Source organism: Etheostoma spectabile, unplaced genomic scaffold (genome assembly GCF_008692095.1).
Source record: "Etheostoma spectabile isolate EspeVRDwgs_2016 unplaced genomic scaffold, UIUC_Espe_1.0 scaffold00019056, whole genome shotgun sequence".
NCBI classification, from domain to species: Eukaryota; Metazoa; Chordata; class Actinopteri; order Perciformes; family Percidae; genus Etheostoma; species Etheostoma spectabile.
Window position 1 is genome coordinate 1 of NW_022604651.1, and position 27,498 is coordinate 27,498.

At 41.6% G+C, this 27,498-nt stretch overlaps 28 non-coding genes and 1 pseudogene across 28 annotated transcripts; all 29 read right to left on the minus strand.

Annotated features, from left to right (window-relative positions):
* Positions 1-149: 149 nt before the first annotated feature.
* LOC116683653 (U4 spliceosomal RNA) lies at positions 150-288 on the minus strand. The gene has a single exon (XR_004330640.1). It is a non-coding gene; the product is annotated as a U4 spliceosomal RNA (small nuclear RNA).
* Positions 289-1,070: 782 nt separating this feature from the next.
* LOC116683644 (U4 spliceosomal RNA) lies at positions 1,071-1,211 on the minus strand. Its single transcript, XR_004330632.1, has one exon. It is a non-coding gene; the product is annotated as a U4 spliceosomal RNA (small nuclear RNA).
* A 1,874-nt stretch (positions 1,212-3,085) lies between these two features.
* On the minus strand, positions 3,086-3,224 carry LOC116683649 (U4 spliceosomal RNA). The gene has a single exon (XR_004330637.1). It is a non-coding gene; the product is annotated as a U4 spliceosomal RNA (small nuclear RNA).
* A 792-nt stretch (positions 3,225-4,016) lies between these two features.
* On the minus strand, positions 4,017-4,153 carry LOC116683652 (U4 spliceosomal RNA). The gene has a single exon (XR_004330639.1). It is a non-coding gene; the product is annotated as a U4 spliceosomal RNA (small nuclear RNA).
* Positions 4,154-5,143: 990 nt separating this feature from the next.
* Positions 5,144-5,281, minus strand: LOC116683648 (U4 spliceosomal RNA). Its single transcript, XR_004330636.1, has one exon. It is a non-coding gene; the product is annotated as a U4 spliceosomal RNA (small nuclear RNA).
* Positions 5,282-5,944: 663 nt separating this feature from the next.
* LOC116683643 (U4 spliceosomal RNA) lies at positions 5,945-6,081 on the minus strand. Its single transcript, XR_004330631.1, has one exon. It is a non-coding gene; the product is annotated as a U4 spliceosomal RNA (small nuclear RNA).
* Positions 6,082-6,746: 665 nt separating this feature from the next.
* On the minus strand, positions 6,747-6,887 carry LOC116683654 (U4 spliceosomal RNA). Its single transcript, XR_004330641.1, has one exon. It is a non-coding gene; the product is annotated as a U4 spliceosomal RNA (small nuclear RNA).
* Positions 6,888-8,069: 1,182 nt separating this feature from the next.
* Positions 8,070-8,209, minus strand: LOC116683626 (U4 spliceosomal RNA). Its single transcript, XR_004330614.1, has one exon. It is a non-coding gene; the product is annotated as a U4 spliceosomal RNA (small nuclear RNA).
* Positions 8,210-8,992: 783 nt separating this feature from the next.
* On the minus strand, positions 8,993-9,133 carry LOC116683621 (U4 spliceosomal RNA). Its single transcript, XR_004330609.1, has one exon. It is a non-coding gene; the product is annotated as a U4 spliceosomal RNA (small nuclear RNA).
* Positions 9,134-9,934: 801 nt separating this feature from the next.
* On the minus strand, positions 9,935-10,075 carry LOC116683673 (U4 spliceosomal RNA). Its single transcript, XR_004330659.1, has one exon. It is a non-coding gene; the product is annotated as a U4 spliceosomal RNA (small nuclear RNA).
* A 670-nt stretch (positions 10,076-10,745) lies between these two features.
* On the minus strand, positions 10,746-10,886 carry LOC116683655 (U4 spliceosomal RNA). Its single transcript, XR_004330642.1, has one exon. It is a non-coding gene; the product is annotated as a U4 spliceosomal RNA (small nuclear RNA).
* Positions 10,887-11,686: 800 nt separating this feature from the next.
* On the minus strand, positions 11,687-11,827 carry LOC116683656 (U4 spliceosomal RNA). Its single transcript, XR_004330643.1, has one exon. It is a non-coding gene; the product is annotated as a U4 spliceosomal RNA (small nuclear RNA).
* A 792-nt stretch (positions 11,828-12,619) lies between these two features.
* Positions 12,620-12,760, minus strand: LOC116683684 (U4 spliceosomal RNA). The gene has a single exon (XR_004330670.1). It is a non-coding gene; the product is annotated as a U4 spliceosomal RNA (small nuclear RNA).
* Positions 12,761-13,430: 670 nt separating this feature from the next.
* Positions 13,431-13,571, minus strand: LOC116683696 (U4 spliceosomal RNA). Its single transcript, XR_004330681.1, has one exon. It is a non-coding gene; the product is annotated as a U4 spliceosomal RNA (small nuclear RNA).
* Positions 13,572-14,363: 792 nt separating this feature from the next.
* On the minus strand, positions 14,364-14,504 carry LOC116683657 (U4 spliceosomal RNA). The gene has a single exon (XR_004330644.1). It is a non-coding gene; the product is annotated as a U4 spliceosomal RNA (small nuclear RNA).
* Positions 14,505-15,305: 801 nt separating this feature from the next.
* LOC116683658 (U4 spliceosomal RNA) lies at positions 15,306-15,446 on the minus strand. The gene has a single exon (XR_004330645.1). It is a non-coding gene; the product is annotated as a U4 spliceosomal RNA (small nuclear RNA).
* A 786-nt stretch (positions 15,447-16,232) lies between these two features.
* LOC116683659 (U4 spliceosomal RNA) lies at positions 16,233-16,373 on the minus strand. Its single transcript, XR_004330646.1, has one exon. It is a non-coding gene; the product is annotated as a U4 spliceosomal RNA (small nuclear RNA).
* Positions 16,374-17,173: 800 nt separating this feature from the next.
* LOC116683660 (U4 spliceosomal RNA) lies at positions 17,174-17,314 on the minus strand. The gene has a single exon (XR_004330647.1). It is a non-coding gene; the product is annotated as a U4 spliceosomal RNA (small nuclear RNA).
* A 792-nt stretch (positions 17,315-18,106) lies between these two features.
* On the minus strand, positions 18,107-18,246 carry LOC116683647 (U4 spliceosomal RNA). Its single transcript, XR_004330635.1, has one exon. It is a non-coding gene; the product is annotated as a U4 spliceosomal RNA (small nuclear RNA).
* A 798-nt stretch (positions 18,247-19,044) lies between these two features.
* Positions 19,045-19,185, minus strand: LOC116683662 (U4 spliceosomal RNA). Its single transcript, XR_004330649.1, has one exon. It is a non-coding gene; the product is annotated as a U4 spliceosomal RNA (small nuclear RNA).
* A 670-nt stretch (positions 19,186-19,855) lies between these two features.
* On the minus strand, positions 19,856-19,996 carry LOC116683663 (U4 spliceosomal RNA). The gene has a single exon (XR_004330650.1). It is a non-coding gene; the product is annotated as a U4 spliceosomal RNA (small nuclear RNA).
* A 790-nt stretch (positions 19,997-20,786) lies between these two features.
* On the minus strand, positions 20,787-20,927 carry LOC116683664 (U4 spliceosomal RNA). The gene has a single exon (XR_004330651.1). It is a non-coding gene; the product is annotated as a U4 spliceosomal RNA (small nuclear RNA).
* Positions 20,928-21,726: 799 nt separating this feature from the next.
* LOC116683665 (U4 spliceosomal RNA) lies at positions 21,727-21,867 on the minus strand. The gene has a single exon (XR_004330652.1). It is a non-coding gene; the product is annotated as a U4 spliceosomal RNA (small nuclear RNA).
* Positions 21,868-22,652: 785 nt separating this feature from the next.
* On the minus strand, positions 22,653-22,792 carry LOC116683640 (U4 spliceosomal RNA). Its single transcript, XR_004330628.1, has one exon. It is a non-coding gene; the product is annotated as a U4 spliceosomal RNA (small nuclear RNA).
* Positions 22,793-23,462: 670 nt separating this feature from the next.
* Positions 23,463-23,603, minus strand: LOC116683666 (U4 spliceosomal RNA). The gene has a single exon (XR_004330653.1). It is a non-coding gene; the product is annotated as a U4 spliceosomal RNA (small nuclear RNA).
* Positions 23,604-24,392: 789 nt separating this feature from the next.
* LOC116683667 (U4 spliceosomal RNA) lies at positions 24,393-24,533 on the minus strand. Its single transcript, XR_004330654.1, has one exon. It is a non-coding gene; the product is annotated as a U4 spliceosomal RNA (small nuclear RNA).
* Positions 24,534-25,320: 787 nt separating this feature from the next.
* LOC116683668 (U4 spliceosomal RNA) lies at positions 25,321-25,461 on the minus strand. Its single transcript, XR_004330655.1, has one exon. It is a non-coding gene; the product is annotated as a U4 spliceosomal RNA (small nuclear RNA).
* Positions 25,462-26,125: 664 nt separating this feature from the next.
* LOC116683661 (U4 spliceosomal RNA) lies at positions 26,126-26,265 on the minus strand. Its single transcript, XR_004330648.1, has one exon. It is a non-coding gene; the product is annotated as a U4 spliceosomal RNA (small nuclear RNA).
* Positions 26,266-27,018: 753 nt separating this feature from the next.
* Positions 27,019-27,175, minus strand: LOC116683651 (uncharacterized; annotated as a pseudogene).
* Positions 27,176-27,498: the final 323 nt, after the last annotated feature.

A 27,498-nucleotide genomic window follows, 5' to 3' on the forward strand; every position in this document is an offset into this window, starting at 1 on the left:
GTCACGAATTTACCCGTAACTCCATCTGGAACATATTTGTGAATCGTAATTTGACCCTCTGAATTTACCGTTGGGACACCTCCGCATGAGACGAGACGGTATGAGACAGGACGAATGACATGGGACGCTCCAGGCTATAGCCATACCCATCTCCATAAGACTGACAAAAATTGCCAGAGCTGACTATATTCAAGTCATCCCAGCAGGGTATTGGGTAAAGTTTTTCAACAGCAATAATCACATCTCAATAGAACCTCATTGACTATGAAAACGCCAATGCGAAAGGATGCTCAAAACTCCGCCACATTAACTGGACCAGGTTTAGCATTCACAACAGACATGGTCCATCATTTCTCCACCCTCAGGGGTGTACAGTCATACAGAAGATGCAAGAGATTGGCTTCTTGACCCAACTGACCTTTCCATGAGGTCACAGCTGTACAAGGACCATAAGCCATATGAAACATGATCTATATGTCTTCAATGATTTTATGCTAGACAAAGAAGTCTTCAGTCTATGTCAGCCACAGAATATGTGATGCATCTACCTGTCACTCAAAGCCGTCCACTCCAATAAAACAGAACATTAAGCCTAAACTGTTGAAAAATGTTTATTTTAACACTATGTCATTGTAATGGACAGGAAATTTGTCAGTAGGGACCAAACTTGTTTTCTAGTACTAAGCTTGAGCATGGTTGCTTCTGCTGTAATGTAGGCATTTCAGAATAGAAGTCAATGGTGACTGAATGACTTGCAGCCAGAATCTTTTTCAGTAGGGACCAAACCTGTTTTCGAGTACTAAGCTGTGAGCATGGTTGCTTCTGCTGTAAAGGTGGGCATTTCAGAACAGAAGTAAATGGTGACTGAATGACTTTTGCAGCCAGCATCAAGCGGCCATTCCAGGAACTGCAGATCAGGCCATTGCATTACAGCTGAAGTACTACACCATTTGGACAGGGTAATTGCTCATTCTGCTGACTAGGACAACATTGGATAAATACTTATAACAAGATACTAATAGTTCTCACTTACCTATGTCAACGGCTTTAATATTCATACACAAGGTAAGTCTCCCATGAGACTGACAAAAATTGCCAGAGCTGACTATATTTCAAGTCATTCCGGCGGGGTATTGGGTAAAGTTTTCAACCAGCAATAATCACGTCTCAGTAAACCTCATAGACTATGAAAATTGCCGCTGCGAAAGGATGCCATAAAGTCCTCCAACTTTAACTGGACCTGGTTTAGCACCCACAACAGACATGGTCCATCATTTCTCCAACCTCAGGGGGTGTACAGTCATACAGAAGATGCAAGTGATTGCTTCTTGACCCAAACTGACCTTTCCATGAGGTCACAGCTGTACCAGGACCATAAGCCATAGAAAAAATGATCTATATGTTTTCAATGGTATGCTAGGCAAATGAAGTCTTCAGTCTATGTCAGCCACAGAATATGGGATGCATCTACCTGTCACTCAAAGCCGTCCACTCCTCAATAAAACAGAACGTTAAGCTGTTGAAAACCGTTATTTTTTAACCACTATGTCATTGTAATGGAAGGAAATTTGTCAGTAGGGACCAAACCTGTTTTCTAGTACTAAAGCTGTGAAGCTTCTTCCTTCTGCTGTAAATGTGGGCATTTCAGAATAGAAGTCAATGGGGACTGAATGACTTTTGCAGCCAGAAATCTTTCAGAAGGGACCAAACCGGTTTTCTAGTACTAAGCTGGGTTGCTTCTGCTGTAAAGGTGGGCATTTCAGAACAGAAGTCAATGGTGACTGAATGGGCGTTTCTCAATACCAAGTAAGCAAAGAACGGACTGTGTTTCTTGGGAGACCGTACTTGCTAGCTGTACCTGGAAGACTGAACTCGCAAGTTCAGAAGAACACAAAACGCTGTTGACAGTTTTGAGACGAAGGGTTCTCCCGTTATTGCGCAACCACCCCCAGCGTAGAGGGGGCTGCCACTTTATAGTTAGCTTTGATGTGTGATTCATAATAAAGCATGGAGGGTAACCCTTCACACGCCTTGTGGTTTTGTTTTTCCAGTCTTCCAGGTTTTCATTTCAAGTGCTATTAAGATCACGGGCCAATAACTACATAATAAAGAAACAACGGCGGGGAAAAAAATCCTTCAACATTGTTCGGGATTCAATTAATTGAAAGCAGAAAAGAACGTTAAATAGGCATTAAAATTATAGAGGGACTGGGTAAGTAGTCACTGCGTCGGTTACTTTACCGAGAGCAGAAGAGGAGCCCGAGAGGGAGGAGAGCCAGGATGAGGAGGACAGATATATATATGACAGCGGAAAAAAATGTTTAAAATATCTTACAATATCTTAGACCTGGCTTGCTGCACGGTCTGTCTAAATGTGGGGCCAGAGGGGTCTGTCCTAGACGTGGGGCCAGAGGGGTCTGTGAGCTGACTGACTGACCGTCGTGTGGAGTCATTCCCGGCTGGCGTAGCAAGCTCGCCCGCCGGGGTTTGCGGAGCTTTCAAACTCCGAAGGCTTTTTTATTTCACCATCAATTTTTCGTTGAACTGCCTATTCAAAATCCACACCGCTGATTTCTCGACTTTAAAACATCTTAAAATGAAATTATTGATTTAATAATAGACGTAAATTGTGAAAAATATGTACCGGAAACCATAAGCGCTTTACACCCGAATTGAATGCTGGGATACCTGCCCGGCAAGTTCACACAAGTTACCATCCGATGTATCCTCGGTAAATGGGCGTGTCGAGATCACATCGGGGGATTTAACTGTTCTTGGCGAATGTTAACTTGTGGATTGGGTCAGTACTTTGGCCCACACATGACGTTTCCAAGAAAACAAGGACACAAGTCCATAGAAGAACCATATTGAGAAACGCCCAATGACTTTTGCAGCCGCATCAAGCGGCCATTCCAGGAACGCAGATCAGGCCATTGCATTACAGCTGAAAGTACTACACCATTTGGACAGGGTAATTTGATCATTCTGCTGAACTAGGACAACATTGGATAAATACTTATAACAAGAAACTAATAGTTCTCACTTACCTATGTAAACTGGCTTTATTTTCATACCAAAAGTAAAGACTCCCATGAGACTGACAAAAATTGCCAGAGCTGACTATATTTCAAGTCATCCCCGGGGGTATTGGTAAAGTTTTCAACCAGCAATAATCACGTCTCAGTAAAACCTCATAGACTATGAAAATGCCGCTGCAAAAGGATGCCCTAAAGTCCTCCAACATTAAACTGGACCTGGTTTAGCACTCACAACAGACATGGTGCATAATTTCTCCACCCTCAGGGGTTGTACAGTCATACAGAAGATGCAAGTGATTGGCTTCTTGACCAAAAATGACCTTTCCATGAGGTCACAGCGTACAAGGACCATAAGCATATGAAACATGATCTATATGTTTTCAAAGAGTTATGCTAGGCAAATGAAGTCTTCAGTCTATGTCAGCCACAGAATATGTGATGCATCTACCTGTCCCTCAAAAGCCATCCACTCCTCAATAAAACAGACATTAAGCCTTAAACTGTTGAAAACTGTTTATTTTAACACTATGTCATTGTAATGGACAGGAAATTTGTCAGTAGGGACCAAACCTGTTTTCTAGTACTAAGCTGTGAGCATGGTTGCTCTGCTGTTGTAAATGTGGCCATTTCAGAATAGAAGTCAATGGTGACTGAATGACTTTTGCAGCCAGAAATCTTTTCAGAAGGGACCACCTTTTTTCTAGTACTAAGCGTGAGCATGGTTGCTTCTGCTGTAAATGTAGGCATTTAGAACAGAAGTCAATGGTGACTGAATGACTTTTGCAGCCAGCATCAAGCGGCCATTCCAGGAACTGCAGATTTGGCCATTGCATTACAGCTGAAAGTACTACACCATTTGGACAGGGGAATTTGATCATTCTGCTGAACTAGGACAACATTGGATAAATACTTTAACAAGATACTAATATTTCTCACTTACCTATGTCAACTGGCTTTAATTTCATACAGAAAGTAAAGTCTCCATGAGACTGACAAAAATTGTCAGAACTGACTATATTCAAGTCTTCCCGGGGGGTATGGGTAAAGTTTTCAACCAGCAATAATCACGTCTCAGTAAAACCTCATAGACTATGAAAATGCCGCTGCGAAAGGATGACTTGAAGTCCTCCAACATTATACTGGACCTGGTTTAGCATCACAACAGACATGGTCCATCATTTCTCCAACCTCAGGGGGTTGTACAGTCATACAGAAGATGCAAGTGATGGCTTCTTGACCAAACTGACCTTTCCATGAGGCACAGCTGTACAAGGACCATAAGCCTTATGAAACATGATCTATATGTCTTCAATGATTTATTGCTAGACCGAATTCTTCAGTCTATGTCAGCCACAGAATATGGATGCATCTACCTGTCACTCAAAGCGTCCCTCTCAATAAAACAGAACATTAAGCCTTAAAACTGTGAAAAACTGTTTATTTAACCACTATGTCATTGTAATGGACAGGAAATTTGTCAGTAGGGACCAAACTGTTTTCTAGTACTAAGCTGTGAGCATGGTGCTTCTGCTGTAAATGTGGGCATTTCAGAATAGAAAAGTCAATGGTGCCTGAATGACTTTTGCAGCCAGCATCAAGCGGCCATTCCAGGAACTGCAGATCAGGCCATTGCATTAAGCTGAAAGTACTACACCATTTGGACAGGCTAATTTGATCATTCTGCTGACTAGGACACCATTGGATAAATACTTATAACAAGATACTAATAGTTCTCACTTACCTATGTCCACTGGCTTTAAATATTCATACACAAGGTAAAGTTCCCATGAGACTGACAAAATTGCCAGAGCTGACTATATTTCAAGTCATCCCGGCGGGGTATTGGTTGCTTCTGCTGTAAATGTAGGCATTTCAGAACAGAAGTCAATGGTGACTGAATGACTTTTGCAGCCAGCATCAAGCGGCCATTCCAGGAACTGCAGATCAGGCCATTGCATTACAGCTGAAAGTACTGCACCATTTGGACAGGCTAATTTGATCATTCTGCGGAACTAGGACAACATTGGATAAATAATTATAACAAGATACTAATAGTTCTCACTTACCTATGCCAACTGGCTTTAATATTCATACACAAGGTAAAGTCTCCCATGAGACTGACAAAAATTGCCAGAGCTGACTATATTTCAAGTCATCCGGCGGGGTATTGGGTAAAGTTTTCAACCAGCAATAATCGTCTCAGTAAACCCTCATAGACTATGAAAATGCCGCTGCGAAAGGATGACTTAAAGTCCTCCACATTAAACTGGACCTGGTTTAGCACTTACAACAGACATGGTCCATCATTTTCCACCCTCAGGGGGTGTACAGTCATACAGAAGATGCAAGTGATTGGCTTCTTGACCCAAACTGACCTTTCCATGAGGTCACAGCTGTACAAGGACAATAAGCCATATGAAACATGATCTATATGTCTTCAATGAGTTATTGCTAGGCAAATGAAGTCTTCAGTCTATGTCAGCACAGAATATGTGATGCATCTACCTGTCACTCAAAGCCGTCCACTCCTCAATAAAACACAGAACGTTAAGCTGTTGAAAACTGTTTATTTAACCACTATGTCATTGTAATGGACAGGAAATTTGTCAGTAGGGACCAAACTTGTTTTCGTACTAAGCTGTGAGCATTCTTCCTTCTGCTGTAAATGTGGGCATTTCAGAATAGAAGTCAATGGTGACTGAATGACTTTTGCAGCCAGCATCAGCGGGCCTCCAGGAACTGCAGATCAGGCATTGCATTACAGCTGAAAGTACTGCACCATTTGGACAGGAATTGATCATTCTGCTGAACTAGGACAACATTGGATAAAATACTTATAACAAGATACTATAATAGTTCTCACTTACCTATGTCAACAGGCTTTAATATTCATACACAAGGTAAAGTCTCCCATGAGACTGACAAAAATTGCCAGAGCTGACTATATTTAGTCATCCGGCGGGGGTATGGGTAAGTTTTCAACCAGCAATAATCACGTCTCAGTAAAACCTCATAGACTATAAAAATGCCGCTCCGAAAGGATGACTAAAGTCCCTCCAACATTAAACTGGACTGGTTTAGCACTTACAACAGACATGGTGCATCATTTCTCCACCCTCAGGGGTGTACAGTCATACAGAAGATGCAAGTGATTGGCTTCTTGACCCAAACTGACCTTTCCATGAGGTCACAGCTGTACAAGGACCATAAGCCATATGAAACATGATCTATATGTCTTCAATGAGTTATTGCTAGGCAAATGAAGTCTTCAGTCTATGTCAGCCACAGAATATGTGATGCATCTACCTGTCACTCAAAGCCGTCCACTCCTCAATAAAACAGAACGTTAAGCTGTGAAAACTGTTTATTTTAACCACTATGTCATTGTAATGGACAGGAAATTTGTCAGTAGGGACCAAACTTGTTTTCTAGTACTAAGCTGTGAGCATGGTTGCTTCTGCTGTAAATGTGGGATTTCAGAATAGAAGTCAATGGTGACTGAAGGGACTTTTGCAGCCAGCATCAAGCGGCCATTCCAGGAACTGCAGATCAGGCCATTGCATTACAGCTGAAAGTACTGCACCATTTGGACAGGCTAATTGATCATTCTGCTGAACTAGGACAACATTGGATAAATACTTATAACAAGATACTAATAGTTTCATTTACCTATGTCAACTGGCTTTAATATTCATACACAGAGTAAAGTCTCCCATGAGACTGACAAAAATTGCCAGAGCTGACTATATTTCAAGTCATCCCGGCGGGGTATTGGGTAAAGTTTTCAACCAGCAATAATCACGTCTCAGTAAAACCTCATAGACTATGAAAATGCCGCTGCGAAAGGATGACTTAAGTCCTCCAACATTAAACTGGACCTGGTTTAGCACTTACAACAGACATGGTCCATCATTTCTCCACCCTCAGGGGGTGTACAGTCATACAGAAGATGCAAGTGATTGGCTCTTGACCCAAACTGACCTTTCCATGAGGTCACAGCTGTACAAGGACCATAAGCCATATGAAACATGATCTATATTCTTCAATGAGTTATTGCTAGGCAAATGAAGTCTTCAGTCTATGTCAGCCACAGAATATGTGATGCATCTACCTGTCACTCAAAGCCGTCCACTCCTCAATAAAACAGAACGTTAAGCTGTTGAAAATGTTTATTTTAACCACTATGTCATTGTAATGGACAGGTAATTTGTCAGTAGGGACAAACTTGTTTTCTAGTACTAAGCTGTGAGCATGGTTGCTTCTGCTGTAAATGTGGGCATTTCAGAATAGAAGTCAAGGTGACTGAAGACTTTTGCAGCCAGGAATTTTTTTCAGTATTGACCAAACTGTTTCTAGTACACAAGCTGGAGCATGGTTGCTCTGCTGTAATGTAGGCATTTTCAGAAGAACGTCAAGGTGACTGAATGACTTTTGCAGCCAGCATCAAGCGGCCTTGAGGAACTGCAGATCAGGCCATTGCATTACAGCTGAAAGTACTGCACCATTTGGGCAGGGTAATTTGATCATTCTGCTGAACTAGGACAACATTTGATAAAACTTATAACAAGATTTACTAATAGGGAACAAGCGGCCGAAATGGGGTCCTCAGGAGGGGGGCTGGCGTCTCCCTTTAGAGATAAGGGTGAGAAGCTCAGTCATCGAGAGGAGCTCGGAAGCGAGCCACTGCTCCTCGCGCGAAAGGAGCCAGTTGAGGTGGTTGGGCATGATGGTAAGGATGCCTCATGGGGCATCCCAGGGAGGTGTCCAGGAAACGTCACAGCTGGGGAGGAGGCTCGGGGAAGACCAGGACTAGGTGGAGAGATTATATCTCCAACTGTGGCCTGGGAACGCCTAGGGATCCCCCAGTCAAGCTGGTGATGTGGCTCGGGAAGGGAAGTTTGGGGTCCCCTAAGGAGCTGCTGCCCCCGCGGACACGATACGGATAAGCGGATGAAGATGGATGGATGGATGGAAGATACTAATAGTTCTCACTTACCTATGTCAAAGGCTTTAATATTACACAAAGTAAAGTCTCCCATGAGACTGACAAAAATTGCCAGAGCTGACTATATTTCAAGTCATCCCGGCGGGGTATTGGGTAAAGTTTTCAACCAGCAATAATCACGTCTCAGTAAACCTCATAGACTATGAAAATGCCGCTGCGAAAGGATGCTAAAGTCCTCCAACATTAAACTGGACTGGTTTAGCACTCACAACAGACATGGTGCATAATTTCTCAACCTCAGGGGGTGTACAGTCATACAGAAGATGCAAGTGATTGGCTTCTTGACCAAAATGACCTTTCCATGAGGTCACAGCTGTAAAGGACCATAAGCCATATGAAACATGATCTATATGTTTTCAATGAGTTATTGCTAGGCAAATGAAGTCTTCAGTCTATGTCAGCCACAGAATATGTGATGCATCTACCTGTCACTCAAAGCCGTCCACTCCTCAATAAAACAGAACGTTAAGCGGTTGAAAACTGTTTATTTAAACACTATGTCATTGTAATGGACAGGAAATTGTCAGTAGGGACCAAACTTGTTTTCTAGTACTAAGCTGTGAGCATTTTGCTTCTGCTGTAAATGTGGCATTTCAGAATAGAAGTCAATGGTGACTGAATGACTTTTGCAGCCAGAATTTTTTTCAGTATTGACCAAACCTGTTTTCTAGTACCAAGCTGTGAGCATGGTTGCTTCTGCTGTAAATGTAGGCATTTCAGAACAGAAGTCAATGGTGACTGAATGACTTTTGCAGCCAGCATCAAGCGGCCATTCGAGGAACTGCAGATCAGGCCATTGCATTACAGCTGAAAGTACTGCACCATTTGGGCAGGGTAATTTGATCATTCTGCTGAACTAGGACAACATTTGATAAATACTTATAACAAGATACTAATAGTTCTCACTTACCTATGTCAACAGGCTTTAATATTCATACACAACGTAAAGTCTCCCATGAGACTGACAAAAATTGCCAGAGCTGACTATATTTCAAGTCATCCCGGCGGGGTATTGGGTAAAGTTTTCAACCAGCAATAATCACGTCTCAGTAAAACCTCATAGACTATGAAAATGCCGCTGCGAAAGGCTGACTTAAAGTCCTCCAACATTATACTGGACCTGGTTTAGCACTCACAACAGACATGGTGCATAATTTCTCCACCCTCAGGGGGTGTACAGTCATACAGAAGATGCAAGTGATTGGCTTCTTGACCAAAACTGACCTTTCCATGAGGTCACAGCTGTACAAGGACCATAAGCCATATGAAACATGATCTATATGTTTTCAATGAGTTATTGCTAGGCAAATGAAGTCTTCAGTCTATGTCAGCCACAGAATATGTGATGCATCTACCTGTCACTCAAAGCCGTCCACTCCTCAATAAAACAGAACGTTAAGCCTTAAAACTGTTGAAAACTGTTTATTTTAACCACTATGTCATTGTAATGGACAGGAAATTTGTCAGTAGGGACCAAACTTGTTTTCTAGTACCAAGCTGTGAGCATGGTTGCTTCTGCTGTAAATGTAGGCATTTCAGAATAGAAGTCAATGGTGACTGAATGACTTTTGCAGCCAGAAATCTTTTCAGAAGGGACCAAACCTGTTTTCTAGTACTAAGCTGTGAGCATGGTTGCTTCTGCTGTAAATGTAGGCATTTCAGAACAGAAGTCAATGGTGACTGAATGACTTTTGCAGCCAGCATCAAGCGGCCATTCCAGGAACTGCAGATCAGGCCATTGCATTACAGCTGAAAGTACTGCACCATTTGGACAGGCTAATTTGATCATTCTGCTGAACTAGGACAACATTGGATAAATACTTATAACAAGATACTAATAGTTCTCACTTACCTATGTCCACTGGCTTTAATATTCGTACACAAGGTAAAGTCTCCCATGAGACTGACAAAAATTGCCAGAGCTGACTATATTTCAAGTCATCCCGGCGGGGTATTGGGTAAAGTTTTCAACTAGCAATAATCACGTCTCAGTAAAACCTCATAGACTATGAAAATGCCGCTGCGAAAGGATGACTTAAAGTCCTCCAACATTAAACTGGACCTGGTTTAGCACTCACAACAGACATGGTCCATCATTTCTCCACCCTCAGGGGGTGTACAGTCATACAGAAGATGCAAGTGATTGGCTTCTTGACCCAAACTGACCTTTCCATGAGGTCACAGCTGTACAAGGACCATAAGCCATATGAAACATGATCTATATGTCTTCAATGAGTTATTGCTAGGCAAATGAAGTCTTCAGTCTATGTCAGCCACAGAATATGTGATGCATCTACCTGTCACTCAAAGCCGTCCACTCCTCAATAAAACAGAACGTTAAGCTGTTGAAAACTGTTTATTTTAACCACTATGTCATTGTAATGGACAGGAAATTTGTCAGTAGGGACCAAACTTGTTTTCTAGTACTAAGCTGTGAGCATGGTTGCTTCTGCTGTAAATGTGGGCATTTCAGAATAGAAGTCAATGGTGACTGAATGACTTTTGCAGCCAGCATCAAGCGGCCATTCCAGGAACTGCAGATCAGGCCATTGCATTACAGCTGAAAGTACTACACCATTTGGACAGGCTAATTTGATCATTCTGCTGAACTAGGACAACATTGGATAAATACTTATAACAATATACAAATAGTTCTCACTTACCTATGTCCACTGGCTTTAATATTCATACACAAAGTTAAGTCTCCCATGAGACTGACAAAAATTGCCAGAGCTGACTATATTTCAAGTCATCCCGGCGGGGTATTGGGTAAAGTTTTCAACCAGCAATAATCACGTCTCAGTAAAACCTCATAGACTATGAAAATGCCGCTGCGAAAGGATGCTCCAAACTCCTCCAACATTAAACTGGACTTGGTTTAGCACTTACAACAGACATGGTCCATCATTTCTCCACCCTCAGGGGGTGTACAGTCATACAGAAGATGCAAGTGATTGGCTTCTTGACCCAAACTGACCTTTCCATGAGGTCACAGCTGTACAAGGACCATAAGCCATATGAAACATGATCTATATGTCTTCAATGAGTTATTGCTAGGCAAATGAAGTCTTCAGTCTATGTCAGCCACAGAATATGTGATGCATCTACCTGTCACTCAAAGCCGTCCACTCCTCAATAAAACACAACATTAAGCCTTAAAACTGTTGAAAACTGTTTATTTTAACCACTATGTCATTGTAATGGACAGGAAATTTGTCAGTAGGGACCAAACTTGTTTTCTAGTACTAAGCTGTGAGCATGGTTGCTTCTGCTGTAAATGTGGGCATTTCAGAATAGAAGTCAATGGTGACTGAATGACTTTTGCAGCCAGAAATTTTTCAGAAGGGACCAAACCTGTTTTCTAGTACTAAGCTGTGAGCATGGTTGCTTCTGCTGTAAATGTAGGCATTTCAGAACAGAAGTCAATGGTGACTGAATGACTTTTGCAGCCAGCATCAAGCGGCCATTCCAGGAACTGCAGATTTGGCCATTGCATTACAGCTGAAAGTACTGCACCATTTGGACAGGCTAATTTGATCATTCTGCTGAACTAGGACAACATTGGATAAATACTTATAACAAGATACTAATAGTTCTCACTTACCTATGTCCACTGGCTTTAATATTCATACACAAGGTAAAGTCTCCCATGAGACTGACAAAAATTGCCAGAGCTGACTATATTTCAAGTCATCCCGGCGGGGTATTGGGTAAAGTTTTCAACCAGCAATAATCACGTCTCAGTAAAACCTCATAGACTATGAAAATGCCGCTGCGAAAGGATGCCCTAAAGTCCTCCAACATTAAACTGGACTGGTTTAGCACTCACAACAGACATGGTGCCATATTTCTCCACCCTCAGGGGGTGTACAGTCATACAGAAGATGCAAGTGATTGGCTTCTTGACCAAAACTGACCTTTCCATGAGGTCACAGCTGTACAAGGACCATAAGCCATATGAAACATGATCTATATGTTTTCAATGAGTTATTGCTAGGCAAATGAAGTCTTCAGTCTATGTCAGCCACAGAATATGTGATGCATCTACCTGTCACTCAAAGCCGTCCACTCCTCAATAAAACAGAACGTTAAGCTGTTGAAAACTGTTTATTTTAACCACTATGTCATTGTAATGGACAGGAAATTTGTCAGTAGGGACCAAACTTGTTTTCTAGTACTAAGCTGTGAGCATGGTTGCTTCTGCTGTAAATGTGGGCATTTCAGAATAGAAGTCAATGGTGACTGAATGACTTTTGCAGCCAGAATTTTTTTCAGAAGGGACCAAACCTGTTTTCTAGTACTAAGCTGTGAGCATGGTTGCTTCTGCTGTAAATGTAGGCATTTCAGAACAGAAGTCAATGGTGACTGAATGACTTTTGCAGCCAGCATCAAGCGGCCATTCCAGGAACTGCAGATCAGGCCATTGCATTACAGCTGAAAGTACTGCACCATTTGGACAGGCTAATTTGATCATTCTGCTGAACTAGGACAACATTGGATAAATACTTATAACAAGATACTAATAGTTCTCACTTACCTATGTCCACTGGCTTTAATATTCGTACACAAGGTAAAGTCTCCCATGAGACTGACAAAAATTGCCAGAGCTGACTATATTTCAAGTCATCCCGGCGGGGTATTGGGTAAAGTTTTCAACTAGCAATAATCACGTCTCAGTAAAACCTCATAGACTATGAAAATGCCGCTGCGAAAGGATGACTTAAAGTCCTCCAACATTAAACTGGACCTGGTTTAGCACTCACAACAGACATGGTCCATCATTTCTCCACCCTCAGGGGGTGTACAGTCATACAGAAGATGCAAGTGATTGGCTTCTTGACCCAAACTGACCTTTCCATGAGGTCACAGCTGTACAAGGACCATAAGCCATATGAAACATGATCTATATGTCTTCAATGAGTTATTGCTAGGCAAATGAAGTCTTCAGTCTATGTCAGCCACAGAATATGTGATGCATCTACCTGTCACTCAAAGCCGTCCACTCCTCAATAAAACAGAACGTTAAGCTGTTGAAAACTGTTTATTTTAACCACTATGTCATTGTAATGGACAGGAAATTTGTCAGTAGGGACCAAACTTGTTTTCTAGTACCAAGCTGTGAGCATGGTTGCTTCTGCTGTAAATGTAGGCATTTCAGAACAGAAGTCAATGGTGACTGAATGACTTTTGCAGCCAGCATCAAGCGGCCATTCGAGGAACTGCAGATCAGGCCATTGCATTACAGCTGAAAGTACTGCACCATTTGGGCAGGGTAATTTGATCATTCTGCTGAACTAGGACAACATTTGATAAATACTTATAACAAGATACTAATAGTTCTCACTTACCTATGTCAACAGGCTTTAATATTCATACACAACGTAAAGTCTCCCATGAGACTGACAAAAATTGCCAGAGCTGACTATATTTCAAGTCATCCCGGCGGGGTATTGGGTAAAGTTTTCAACTAGCAATAATCACGTCTCAGTAAAACCTCATAGACTATGAAAATGCCGCTGCGAAAGGATGCCCTAAAGTCCTCCAACATTAAACTGGACCTGGTTTAGCACTCACAACAGACATGGTGCATAATTTCTCCAACCTCAGGGGGTGTACAGTCATACAGAAGATGCAAGTGATTGGCTTCTTGACCCAAACTGACCTTTCCATGAGGTCACAGCTGTACAAGGACCATAAGCCATATGAAACATGATCTATATGTTTTCAATGAGTTATTGCTAGGCAAATGAAGTCTTCAGTCTATGTCAGCCACAGAATATGTGATGCATCTACCTGTCACTCAAAGCCGTCCACTCCTCAATAAAACAGAACGTTAAGCGGTTGAAAACTGTTTATTTTAACCACTATGTCATTGTAATGGACAGGAAATTTGTCAGTAGGGACCAAACTTGTTTTCTAGTACTAAGCTGTGAGCATTCTTCCTTCTGCTGTAAATGTGGGCATTTCAGAATAGAAGTCAATGGTGACTGAATGACTTTTGCAGCCAGAATTTTTTCAGTAGGGACCAAACCTGTTTTCTAGTACTAAGCTGTGAGCATGGTTGCTTCTGCTGTAAATGTAGGCATTTCAGAACAGAAGTCAATGGTGACTGAATGACTTTTGCAGCCAGCATCAAGCGGCCATTCCAGGAACTGCAGATTTGGCCATTGCATTACAGCTGAAAGTACTGCACCATTTGGACAGGCTAATTTGATCATTCTGCTGAACTAGGACAACATTGGATAAATACTTATAACAAGATACTAATAGTTCTCACTTACCTATGTCCACTGGCTTTAATATTCATACACAAGGTAAAGTCTCCCATGAGACTGACAAAAATTGCCAGAGCTGACTATATTTCAAGTCATCCCGGCGGGGTATTGGGTAAAGTTTTCAACCAGCAATAATCACGTCTCAGTAAAACCTCATAGACTATGAAAATGCCGCTGCGAAAGGATGCTCCAAAGTCCTCCAACATTAAACTGGACCTGGTTTAGCACTTACAACAGACATGGTCCATCATTTCTCCACCCTCAGGGGGTGTACAGTCATACAGAAGATGCAAGTGATTGGCATCTTGACCCAAACTGACCTTTCCATGAGGTCACAGCTGTACAAGGACCATAAGCCATATGAAACATGATCTATATGTCTTCAATGAGTTATTGCTAGGCAAATGAAGTCTTCAGTCTATGTCAGCCACAGAATATGTGATGCATCTACCTGTCACTCAAAGCCGTCCACTCCTCAATAAAACAGAACATTAAGCCTTAAAACTGTTGAAAACTGTTTATTTTAACCACTATGTCATTGTAATGGACAGGAAATTTGTCAGTAGGGACCAAACTTGTTTTCTAGTACTAAGCTGTGAGCATGGTTGCTTCTGCTGTAAATGTGGGCATTTCAGAATAGAAGTCAATGGTGACTGAATGACTTTTGCAGCCAGAAATTTTTTCAGAAGGGACCAAACCTGTTTTCTAGTACTAAGCTGTGAGCATGGTTGCTTCTGCTGTAAATGTAGGCATTTCAGAACAGAAGTCAATGGTGACTGAATGACTTTTGCAGCCAGCATCAAGCGGCCATTCCAGGAACTGCAGATCAGGCCATTGCATTACAGCTGAAAGTACTGCACCATTTGGACAGGCTAATTTGATCATTCTGCTGAACTAGGACAACATTGGATAAATACTTATAACAAGATACTAATAGTTCTCACTTACCTATGTCCACTGGCTTTAATATTCATACACAAGGTAAAGTCTCCCATGAGACTGACAAAAATTGCCAGAGCTGACTATATTTCAAGTCATCCCGGCGGGGTATTGGGTAAAGTTTTCAACCAGCAATAATCACGTCTCAGTAAAACCTCATAGACTATGAAAATGCCGCTGCGAAAGGATGACTAAAGTCCTCCAACATTAAACTGGACCTGGTTTAGCACTCACAACAGACATGGTGCATAATTTCTCCACCCTCAGGGGGTGTACAGTCATACAGAAGATGCAAGTGATTGGCTTCTTGACCCAAACTGACCTTTCCATGAGGTCACAGCTGTACAAGGACCATAAGCCATATGAAACATGATCTATATGTTTTCAATGAGTTATTGCTAGGCAAATGAAGTCTTCAGTCTATGTCAGCCACAGAATATGTGATGCATCTACCTGTCACTCAAAGCCGTCCACTCCTCAATAAAACAGAACGTTAAGCTGTTGAAAACTGTTTATTTTAACCACTATGTCATTGTAATGGACAGGAAATTTGTCAGTAGGGACCAAACTTGTTTTCTAGTACTAAGCTGTGAGCATTTGCTTCTGCTGTAAATGTGGGCATTTCAGAATAGAAGTCAATGGTGACTGAATGACTTTTGCAGCCAGAATTTTTCAGTAGGGACCAAACCTGTTTCTAGTACTAAGCTGTGAGCATGGTTGCTTCTGCTGTAAATGTGGGCATTTCAGAACAGAAGTCAATGGTGACTGAATGACTTTTGCAGCCAGCATCAAGCGGCCATTCCAGGAACTGCAGATCAGGCCATTGCATTACAGCTGAAAGTACTGCACCATTTGGACAGGCTAATTTGATCATTCTGCTGAACTAGGACAACATTGGATAAATACTTATAACAAGATACTAATAGTTCTCACTTACCTATGTCAACTGGCTTTAATATTCATACACAAGTAAAGTCTCCCATGAGACTGACAAAAATTGCCAGAGCTGACTATATTTCAAGTCATCCCGGCGGGGTATTGGGTAAAGTTTTCAACCAGCAATAATCACGTCTCAGTAAAACCTCATAGACTATGAAAATGCCGCTGCGAAAGGATGACCTAAAGTCCTCCAACATTAAACTGGACCTGGTTTAGCACTCACAACAGACATGGTGCATCATTTCTCCACCCTCAGGGGGTGTACAGTCATACAGAAGATGCAAGTGATTGGCTTCTTGACCCAAACTGACCTTTCCATGAGGTCACAGCTGTACAAGGACCATAAGCCATATGAAACATGATCTATATGTTTTCAATGAGTTATTGCTAGGCAAATGAAGTCTTCAGTCTATGTCAGCCACAGAATATGTGATGCATCTACCTGTCACTCAAAGCCGTCCACTCCTCAATAAAACAGAACGTTAAGCCTTAAAACTGTTGAAAACTGTTTATTTTAACCACTATGTCATTGTAATGGACAGGAAATTTGTCAGTAGGGACCAAACTTGTTTTCTAGTACTAAGCTGTGAGCATGGTTGCTTCTGCTGTAAATGTGGGCATTTCAGAATAGAAGTCAATGGTGACTGAATGACTTTTGCAGCCAGAAATCTTTCAGAAGGGACCAAACCTGTTTTCTAGTACTAAGCTGTGAGCATGGTTGCTTCTGCTGTAAATGTAGGCATTTCAGAACAGAAGTCAATGGTGACTGAATGACTTTTGCAGCCAGCATCAAGCGGCCATTCCAGGAACTGCAGATCAGGCCATTGCATTACAGCTGAAAGTACTGCACCATTTGGACAGGCTAATTTGATCATTCTGCTGAACTAGGACAACATTGGATAAATACTTATAACAAGATACTAATAGTTCTCACTTACCTATGTCAACTGGCTTTAATATTCATACACAAGGTAAAGTCTCCCATGAGACTGACAAAAATTGCCAGAGCTGACTATATTTCAAGTCATCCCGGCGGGGTATTGGGTAAAGTTTTCAACCAGCAATAATCACGTCTCAGTAAAACCTCATAGACTATGAAAATGCCGCTGCGAAAGGATGCCTAAAGTCCTCCAACATTAAACTGGACCTGGTTTAGCACTCACAACAGACATGGTCCATCATTTCTCCACCCTCAGGGGGTGTACAGTCATACAGAAGATGCAAGTGATTGGCTTCTTGACCCAAACTGACCTTTCCATGAGGTCACAGCTGTACAAGGACCATAAGCCATATGAAACATGATCTATATGTCTTCAATGAGTTATTGCTAGGCAAATGAAGTCTTCAGTCTATGTCAGCCACAGAATATGTGATGCATCTACCTGTCACTCAAAGCCGTCCACTCCTCAATAAAACAGAACCTTAAAACTGTTGAAAACTGTTTATTTTAACCACTATGTCATTGTAATGGACAGGAAATTTGTCAGTAGGGACCAAACTTGTTTTCTAGTACTAAGCTGTGAGCATGGTTGCTTCTGCTGTAAATGTGGGCATTTCAGAATAGAAGTCAATGGTGACTGAATGACTTTTGCAGCCAGAAATTTTTCAGAAGGGACCAAACCTGTTTTCTAGTACTAAGCTGTGAGCATGGTTGCTTCTGCTGTAAATGTAGGCATTTCAGAACAGAAGTCAATGGTGACTGAATGACTTTTGCAGCCAGCATCAAGCGGCCATTCCAGGAACTGCAGATTTGGCCATTGCATTACAGCTGAAAGTACTGCACCATTTGGACAGGCTAATTTGATCATTCTGCTGAACTAGGACAACATTGGATAAATACTTATAACAAGATACTAATAGTTCTCACTTACCTATGTCAACTGGCTTTAATATTCATACACAAGGTAAAGTCTCCCATGAGACTGACAAAAATTGCCAGAGCTGACTATATTTCAAGTCATCCGGCGGGGTATTGGGTAAAGTTTTCAACCAGCAATAATCACGTCTCAGTAAAACCTCATAGACTATGAAAATGCCGCTGCGAAAGGATGCCTTAAAGTCCTCCAACATTAAACTGGACTGGTTTAGCACTCACAACAGACATGGTGCATCATTTCTCCACCCTCAGGGGGTGTACAGTCATACAGAAGATGCAAGTGATTGGCTTCTTGACCCAAACTGACCTTTCCATGAGGTCACAGCTGTACAAGGACCATAAGCCATATGAAACATGATCTATATGTTTTCAATGAGTTATTGCTAGGCAAATGAAGTCTTCAGTCTATGTCAGCCACAGAATATGTGATGCATCTACCTGTCACTCAAAGCCGTCCACTCCTCAATAAAACAGAACGTTAAGCCTTAAACTGTTGAAAACTGTTTATTTTAACCACTATGTCATTGTAATGGACAGGAAATTTGTCAGTAGGGACCAAACTTGTTTTCTAGTACTAAGCTGTGAGCATGGTTGCTTCTGCTGTAAATGTGGGCATTTCAGAATAGAAGTCAATGGTGACTGAATGACTTTTGCAGCCAGAATTTTTTCAGAAGGGACCAAACCTGTTTTCTAGTACTAAGCTGTGAGCATGGTTGCTTCTGCTGTAAATGTAGGCATTTCAGAACAGAAGTCAATGGTGACTGAATGACTTTTGCAGCCAGCATCAAGCGGCCATTCCAGGAACTGCAGATCAGGCCATTGCATTACAGCTGAAAGTACTGCACCATTTGGACAGGCTAATTTGATCATTCTGCTGAACTAGGACAACATTGGATAAATACTTATAACAAGATACTAATAGTTCTCACTTACCTATGTCCACTGGCTTTAATATTCATACACAAGGTAAAGTCTCCCATGAGACTGACAAAAATTGCCAGAGCTGACTATATTTCAAGTCATCCCGGCGGGGTATTGGGTAAAGTTTTCAACCAGCAATAATCACGTCTCAGTAAAACCTCATAGACTATGAAAATGCCGCTGCGAAAGGATGACTTAAAGTCCTCCAACATTAAACTGGACCTGGTTTAGCACTCACAACAGACATGGTCCATCATTTCTCCACCCTCAGGGGGTGTACAGTCATACAGAAGATGCAAGTGATTGGCTTCTTGACCCAAACTGACCTTTCCATGAGGTCACAGCTGTACAAGGACCATAAGCCATATGAAACATGATCTATATGTCTTCAATGAGTTATTGCTAGGCAAATGAAGTCTTCAGTCTATGTCAGCCACAGAATATGTGATGCATCTACCTGTCACTCAAAGCCGTCCACTCCTCAATAAAACAGAACGTTAAGCTGTTGAAAACTGTTTATTTTAACCACTATGTCATTGTAATGGACAGGAAATTTGTCAGTAGGGACCAAACTTGTTTTCTAGTACTAAGCTGTGAGCATGGTTGCTTCTGCTGTAAATGTGGGCATTTCAGAATAGAAGTCAATGGTGACTGAATGACTTTTGCAGCCAGCATCAAGCGGCCATTCCAGGAACTGCAGATCAGGCCATTGCATTACAGCTGAAAGTACTGCACCATTTGGACAGGCTAATTTGATCATTCTGCTGAACTAGGACAACATTGGATAAATACTTATAACAAGATACTAATAGTTCTCACTTACCTATGTCAACTGGCTTTAATATTCATACACAAGGTAAAGTCTCCCATGAGACTGACAAAAATTGCCAGAGCTGACTATATTTCAAGTCATCCCGGCGGGGTATTGGGTAAAGTTTTCAACCAGCAATAATCACGTCTCAGTAAAACCTCATAGACTATGAAAATGCCGCTGCGAAAGGATGCCTAAAGTCCTCCAACATTAAACTGGACCTGGTTTAGCACTCACAACAGACATGGTCCATCATTTCTCCACCCTCAGGGGGTGTACAGTCATACAGAAGATGCAAGTGATTGGCTTCTTGACCCAAACTGACCTTTCCATGAGGTCACAGCTGTACAAGGACCATAAGCCATATGAAACATGATCTATATGTCTTCAATGAGTTATTGCTAGGCAAATGAAGTCTTCAGTCTATGTCAGCCACAGAATATGTGATGCATCTACCTGTCACTCAAAGCCGTCCACTCCTCAATAAAACAGAACGTTAAGCTGTTGAAAACTGTTTATTTTAACCACTATGTCATTGTAATGGACAGGAAATTTGTCAGTAGGGACCAAACTTGTTTTCTAGTACTAAGCTGTGAGCATTCTTCCTTCTGCTGTAAATGTGGGCATTTCAGAATAGAAGTCAATGGTGACTGAATGACTTTTGCAGCCAGAAATTTTTCAGTAGGGACCAAACCTGTTTTCTAGTACTAAGCTGTGAGCATGGTTGCTTCTGCTGTAAATGTGGGCATTTCAGAACAGAAGTCAATGGTGACTGAATGACTTTTGCAGCCAGCATCAAGCGGCCATTCCAGGAACTGCAGATTGGCCATTGCATTACAGCTGAAAGTACTGCACCATTTGGACAGGCTAATTTGATCATTCTGCTGAACTAGGACAACATTGGATAAATACTTATAACAAGATACTAATAGTTCTCACTTACCTATGTCAACTGGCTTTAATATTCATACACAAGGTAAAGTCTCCCATGAGACTGACAAAAATTGCCAGAGCTGACTATATTTCAAGTCATCCCGGCGGGGTATTGGGTAAAGTTTTCAACCAGCAATAATCACGTCTCAGTAAAACCTCATAGACTATGAAAATGCCGCTGCGAAAGGATGCTTAAAGTCCTCCAACATTAAACTGGACCTGGTTTAGCACTTACAACAGACATGGTCCATCATTTCTCCACCCTCAGGGGGTGTACAGTCATACAGAAGATGCAAGTGATTGGCTTCTTGACCCAAACTGACCTTTCCATGAGGTCACAGCTGTACAAGGACCATAAGCCATATGAAACATGATCTATATGTCTTCAATGAGTTATTGCTAGGCAAATGAAGTCTTCAGTCTATGTCAGCCACAGAATATGTGATGCATCTACCTGTCACTCAAAGCCGTCCACTCCTCAATAAAACAGAACATTAAGCCTTAAAACTGTTGAAAACTGTTTATTTTAACCACTATGTCATTGTAATGGACAGGAAATTTGTCAGTAGGGACCAAACTTGTTTTCTAGTACTAAGCTGTGAGCATGGTTGCTTCTGCTGTAAATGTGGGCATTTCAGAATAGAAGTCAATGGTGACTGAATGACTTTTGCAGCCAGAAATTTTTCAGAAGGGACCAAACCTGTTTTCTAGTACTAAGCTGTGAGCATGGTTGCTTCTGCTGTAAATGTAGGCATTTCAGAACAGAAGTCAATGGTGACTGAATGACTTTTGCAGCCAGCATCAAGCGGCCATTCCAGGAACTGCAGATCAGGCCATTGCATTACAGCTGAAAGTACTGCACCATTTGGACAGGCTAATTTGATCATTCTGCTGAACTAGGACAACATTGGATAAATACTTATAACAAGATACTAATAGTTCTCACTTACCTATGTCAACTGGCTTTAATATTCATACACAAGGTAAAGTCTCCCATGAGACTGACAAAAATTGCCAGAGCTGACTATATTTCAAGTCATCCCGGCGGGGTATTGGGTAAAGTTTTCAACCAGCAATAATCACGTCTCAGTAAAACCTCATAGACTATGAAAATGCCGCTGCGAAAGGATGCCCTAAAGTCCTCCAACATTAAACTGGACCTGGTTTAGCACTCAAAGACATGGTGCATCATTTCTCCACCCTCAGGGGGTGTACAGTCATACAGAAGATGCAAGTGATTGGCTTCTTGACCCAAACTGACCTTTCCATGAGGTCACAGCTGTACAAGGACCATAAGCCATATGAAACATGATCTATATGTTTCAATGAGTTATTGCTAGGCAAATGAAGTCTTCAGTCTATGTCAGCCACAGAATATGTGATGCATCTACCTGTCACTCAAAGCCGTCCACTCCTCAATAAAACAGAACGTTAAGCTGTTGAAAACTGTTTATTTTAACCACTATGTCATTGTAATGGACAGGAAATTTGTCAGTAGGGACCAAACTTGTTTTCTAGTACTAAGCTGTGAGCATGGTTCCTTCTGCTGTAAATGTGGGCATTTCAGAATAGAAGTCAATGGTGACTGAATGACTTTTGCAGCCAGAATTTTTTCAGAAGGGACCAAACTGTTTCTAGTACTAAGCTGTGAGCATGGTTGCTTCTGCTGTAAATGTAGGCATTTCAGAACAGAAGTCAATGGTGACTGAATGACTTTTGCAGCCAGCATCAAGCGGCCATTCCAGGAACTGCAGATCAGGCCATTGCATTACAGCTGAAAGTACTGCACCATTTGGACAGGCTAATTTGATCATTCTGCTGAACTAGGACAACATGGATAAATACTTATAACAAGATACTAATAGTTCTCACTTACCTATGTCCACTGGCTTTAATATTCATACACAAGGTAAAGTCTCCCATGAGACTGACAAAAATGCCAGAGCTGACTATATTTCAAGTCATCCCGGCGGGGTATTGGGTAAAGTTTTCAACCAGCAATAATCACGTCTCAGTAAAACCTCATAGACTATGAAAATGCCGCTGCGAAAGGATGACTTAAAGTCCTCCAACATTAAACTGGACCTGGTTTAGCACTCACAACAGACATGGTCCATCATTTCTCCACCCTCAGGGGGTGTACAGTCATACAGAAGATGCAAGTGATTGGCTTCTTGACCCAAACTGACCTTTCCATGAGGTCACAGCTGTACAAGGACCATAAGCCATATGAAACATGATCTATATGTCTTCAATGAGTTATTGCTAGGCAAATGAAGTCTTCAGTCTATGTCAGCCACAGAATATGTGATGCATCTACCTGTCACTCAAAGCCGTCCACTCCTCAATAAAACAGAACGTTAAGCTGTTGAAAACTGTTTATTTTAACCACTATGTCATTGTAATGGACAGGAAATTTGTCAGTAGGGACCAAACTTGTTTTCTAGTACTAAGCTGTGAGCATGGTTGCTTCTGCTGTAAATGTGGGCATTTCAGAATAGAAGTCAATGGTGACTGAATGACTTTTGCAGCCAGCATCAAGCGGCCATTCCAGGAACTGCAGATCAGGCCATTGCATTACAGCTGAAAGTACTGCACCATTTGGACAGGCTAATTTGATCATTCTGCTGAACTAGGACAACATTGGATAAATACTTATAACAAGATACTAATAGTTCTCACTTACCTATGTCAACTGGCTTTAATATTCATACACAAGGTAAAGTCTCCCATGAGACTGACAAAAATTGCCAGAGCTGACTATATTTCAAGTCATCCCGGCGGGGTATTGGGTAAAGTTTTCAACCAGCAATAATCACGTCTCAGTAAAACCTCATAGACTATGAAAATGCCGCTGCGAAAGGATGCTTAAAGTCCTCCAACATTAAACTGGACTTGGTTTAGCACTCACAACAGACATGGTGCATAATTTCTCCAACCTCAGGGGGTGTACAGTCATACAGAAGATGCAAGTGATTGGCTTCTTGACCCAAACTGACCTTTCCATGAGGTCACAGCTGTACAAGGACCATAAGCCATATGAAACATGATCTATATGTCTTCAATGAGTTATTGCTAGGCAAATGAAGTCTTCAGTCTATGTCAGCCACAGAATATGTGATGCATCTACCTGTCACTCAAAGCCGTCCACTCCTCAATAAAACAGAACGTTAAGCGGTTGAAAACTGTTTATTTTAACCACTATGTCATTGTAATGGACAGGAAATTTGTCAGTAGGGACCAAACTTGTTTTCTAGTACTAAGCTGTGAGCATTCTTCCTTCTGCTGTAAATGTGGGCATTTCAGAATAGAAGTCAATGGTGACTGAATGACTTTTGCAGCCAGAATTTTTTTCAGTATTGACCAAACCTGTTTTCTAGTACCAAGCTGTGAGCATGGTTGCTTCTGCTGTAAATGTAGGCATTTCAGAACAGAAGTCAATGGTGACTGAATGACTTTTGCAGCCAGCATCAAGCGGCCATTCCAGGAACTGCAGATTTGGCCATTGCATTACAGCTGAAAGTACTGCACCATTTGGACAGGCTAATTTGATCATTCTGCTGAACTAGGACAACATTGGATAAAATTATAACAAGATACAAATAGTTCTCACTTACCTATGTCCACTGGCTTTAATATTCATACACAAGTAAAGTCTCCCATGAGACTGACAAAAATTGCCAGAGCTGACTATATTTCAAGTCATCCCGGCGGGGTATTGGGTAAAGTTTTCAACCAGCAATAATCACGTCTCAGTAAAACCTCATAGACTATGAAAATGCCGCTGCGAAAGGATGACTTAAAGTCCTCCAACATTAAACTGGACCTGGTTTAGCACTCACAACAGACATGGTGCATCATTCTCCACCCTCAGGGGTGTACAGTCATACAGAAGATGCAAGTGATTGGCTTCTTGACCCAAACTGACCTTTCCATGAGGTCACAGCTGTACAAGGACCATAAGCCATATGAAACATGATCTATATGTTTTCAATGAGTTATTGCTAGGCAAATGAAGTCTTCAGTCTATGTCAGCCACAGAATATGTGATGCATCTACCTGTCACTCAAAGCCGTCCACTCCTCAATAAAACAGAACATTAAGCCTTAAAACTGTTGAAAACTGTTTATTTTAACCACTATGTCATTGTAATGGACAGGAAATTTGTCAGTAGGGACCAAACTTGTTTTCTAGTACCAAGTGAGCAGTTGCTTCTGCTGTAAATGTGGCATTTCAGAATAGAAGTCAATGGTGACTGAATGACTTTTCAGCCAGAATTTTTCAGAAGGGACCAAAAGTGTTTCTAGTACTAAGCTGTGAGCATGGTTGCTTCTGCTGTAAATGTAGGCATTTCAGAACAGAAGTCAATGGTGACTGAATGACTTTTGCAGCCAGCATCAAGCGGCCATTCCAGGAACTGCAGATCAGGCCATTGCATTACAGCTGAAAGTACTGCATTTGGACAGGCTAATTTGATCATTCTGCTGAACTAGGACAACATTGGATAAATACTTATAACAAGATACTAATAGTTCTCACTTACCTATGTCCAACTGGCTTTAATATTCATACACAAGGTAAAGTCTCCCATGAGACTGACAAAAATTGCCAGAGCTGACTATATTTCAAGTCATCCCGGCGGGGTATTGGGTAAAGTTTTCAACCAGCAATAATCACGTCTCAGTAAAACCTCATAGACTATGAAAATGCCGCTGCGAAAGGATGAAAGTCCCTCCAACATTAAACTGGACTGGTTTAGCACTTACAACAGACATGGTCCATCATTTCTCCACCCTCAGGGGGTGTACAGTCATACAGAAGATGCAAGTGATTGGCTTCTTGACCCAAACTGACCTTTCCATGAGGTCACAGCTGTACAAGGACCATAAGCCATATGAAACATGATCTATATGTCTTCAATGAGTTATTGCTAGGCAAATGAAGTCTTCAGTCTATGTCAGCCACAGAATATGTGATGCATCTACCTGTCACTCAAAGCCGTCCACTCCTCAATAAAACAGAACGTTAAGCTGTTGAAAACTGTTTATTTTAACCACTATGTCATTGTAATGGACAGGAAATTTGTCAGTAGGGACCAAACTTGTTTTCTAGTACTAAGCTGTGAGCATGGTTGCTTCTGCTGTAAATGTGGGCATTTCAGAATAGAAGTCAATGGTGACTGAATGACTTTTGCAGCCAGCATCAAGCGGCCATTCCAGGAACTGCAGATTGGCCATTGCATTACAGCTGAAAGTACTGCACCATTTGGACAGGCTAATTTGATCATTCTGCTGAACTAGGACAACATTGGATAAATACTTATAACAAGATACTAATAGTTCTCACTTACCTATGTCAACTGGCTTTAATATTCATACACACGTAAAGTCTCCCATGAGACTGACAAAAATTGCCAGAGCTGACTAATTTCAAGTCATCCCGGCGGGGTATTGGGTAAAGTTTTCAACTAGCAATAATCACGTCTCAGTTAAACCTCATAGACTATGAAAATGCCGCTGCGAAAGGATGACCTAAGTCCTCCAACATTAAACTGGACCTGGTTTAGCACTCACAACAGACATGGTCCATCATTTCTCCACCCTCAGGGGTGTACAGTCATACAGAAGAGCAAGTGATTGGCTTCTTGACCCAAAACTGACTTTCCATGAGGTCACAGCTGTAAAAGGACCATAAGCCATATGAAACAGATCTAGGTTTCATGAGTTATTGCTAGGCAAATGAAGCTTCAGTCTATGTCAGCCACAGAATATGTGATGCATCTACCTGTCACTCAAAGCCGTCCACTCCTCAATAAAACAGAACGTTAAGCGGTTGAAAACTGTTATTTTTAACCACTATGTCATTGTAATGGACAGGAAATTGTCAGTAGGGACCAAACTTGTTTTCTGTACTAAGCTGTGAGCATGGTTGCTTCTGCTGTAAATGTGGGCATTTCAGAATAGAAGTCAATGGTGACTGAATGACTTTTGCAGCCGAAATTTTTCAGTATGACCAAACCTGTTTTTAGTACAAGCTGTGAGCATGGTGCTTCTGCTGTAATGTAGGCATTTCAGAACAGAAGTCAATGGTGACTGAATGACTTTTGCAGCCAGCATCAAGGAGCCATTCCAGGAACGCATTTTGGCCATTGCATTACAGCTGAAAGTAACTGCACCATTTGGACAGCTAATTTGATCATTCTCTGCTGAACTAGGACACCATTGGATAAATATTATTACAAGATACTAATAATTCTCACTTACCTATGTCCTGGCTTAATATTCATACACAAGGTAAAGTCTCCCATGAACTGACAAAAATTGCCAGAGCTGACTATATTTCAAGTCATCCCGGCGGGTATTGGGTAAAGTTTTCAACCATCAATAATCACGTCTCAGTAAAACCTCATAGACTATGAAAATGCCGCTGCCGAAGGATGCCTTAAATCCTCCAACATTAACTGGACCTTGTTTAGCACTTACAACAGACATGGTCCATCATTTCTCCCCCCTCAGGGGTGTACAGTCATACAGAAGATGCAAGTGATTGGCTTCTTGACCCAAACTGACCTTTCCATGAGGTCACAGCTGTACAAGGACCATAAGCCATATGAAACATGACTCTATGTCTTCAATGAGTTATTGCTAGGCAAATGAAGTCTTCAGTCTATGTCACCACAGAATATGTGATGCATCTACCTGTGTCACTCAAACCGTCCACTCCTCAATAAAACAGAACGTTAAGCTGTTGAAAACTGTTTA